The 1,470-nt window shown below is 49.0% G+C and overlaps 1 pseudogene; it reads right to left on the bottom strand.

Annotated features, from left to right (window-relative positions):
* Positions 1-723: 723 nt before the first annotated feature.
* LOC106698691 lies at positions 724-1,269 on the bottom strand (annotated as a pseudogene).
* Positions 1,270-1,470: the final 201 nt, after the last annotated feature.

The following is a 1,470-nucleotide window of genomic DNA, read 5'->3' as shown; positions in this document are numbered from 1 at the left end:
CTACCCATTCAGCCGAGTGGAAAAAAAATACTAGGCTGAACGGTGTGAAAGTACCAATCAATATTAGTCCATTTTTGACATGTAGACATAACAATTTTATATAATTCATATATATATATATATATATATATACACACACAGCACGACCATACCCCGTACGGCACGACACATTTACTTAAACTTTTTTGGGGGTAGGAGGTACAAATTACTTTTATTTGAAGGAATGGTACAAATGAAAGGACACGAGTGGATGATTTGGTACAAGTTATCTAAAATAATAAAAGCATAATATGCTAATTAGATCAGACAGCTGAATGACCTTCCAGACGAAGCTGGGGCTACAAGGGCTGAGCCGCTTGTATGATTTTCTTGCATCGGGCCTCTAGTCCTATATAATAAAAGCCTAAAATGCAAATCAAATGGTGGAATGACCAGTTGCTATGATGTGCATTGACCACCAGGGGGCAGATGCTCAACGCAGGAGGTGCCCCCAGCCCGCAGGCCCCAGGCCAGCCAAGGTGGGTGCCAGTGGGGGTCCCCTGATCGCCCCACTGGTCACACCACAGATTGACCCTGATCGCCTGTCAGACCTAGGGAACCTACCCATGCACAAATTTTGTGCACCAGGCCTCTAGTAGAAAAGATAAAGGTAACTGCAACATGCACGAACTGCTCTGGTGACCAGGATGTCACCCCCGTGGATACGGGAAGCCAGCCCGAGGCTTAGCTCTCCTCGCTGTCTCCCAGGATATGCTTGCCATGCCGGTTTCAGGTGCCCCCAACCTGTGCCTATTAGTTTCATGATTACCTGATTCTCTGATGGATTTCACCTGCTCATTCAGGTAGTTCGTCTCAGTGAAGTCACACAAATGAGCGTCATTTTTGTCAGTGGCCAGTGTGTGCAATTCTAGTAAGGACTGATTCACACTCTTTTCCAAGTGTAATGCACACTCCACAGCACTCAGCCCATTTTCCCAGCTCTCGGGTCTGGTTTCTTGACATCCTGAAGGAAGATTCAGCCACCTCGGTGGTCCTGCAGCTTCCTCAGTTTCTCAGCATGTTCCCTCTCCTCGTGAGATTGGTGAAGAAAATACTTGGCAAAGTTCTTCAAAGCCACATCGTCACTGTCAAAGTACTAAGACATGGACGGGTAGACGTAGGAAGCGTAGAGCTCTAGGTTGGTCTGGCGGTTGATGGAGGCCTCCAGTCCTGGTAGCAGTTCCCACACACCTGGGAGGTGGACATGGTCACTGTGGTCATCACCGTCATCTCGATGGGTGGCGGAGGAGAGGCGTGGCTTCAGAGGAGGGGCGGCTGTGGGCGCTAGAGCCATGGCAGGGGCCTGGAGGTGAAGAGGCTGGATCTCAACTACTGGCTGGGATGGGGGTTGAGTGGCCAGTTCCGTCCAAACACTGTAGAAGCAGGAATCCCCCGGAACTCTTGGTGAGGACTCTAAACTTTTAACTTTGA

Source organism: Myotis lucifugus, unplaced genomic scaffold, assembly GCF_000147115.1.
Source record: "Myotis lucifugus unplaced genomic scaffold, Myoluc2.0 scaffold_215, whole genome shotgun sequence".
Classification (NCBI taxonomy): Eukaryota; Metazoa; Chordata; class Mammalia; order Chiroptera; family Vespertilionidae; genus Myotis; species Myotis lucifugus.
The sequence above is the reverse complement of the archived record's forward strand: the minus strand, read 5'-3'. Positions and strand labels throughout refer to the sequence as shown.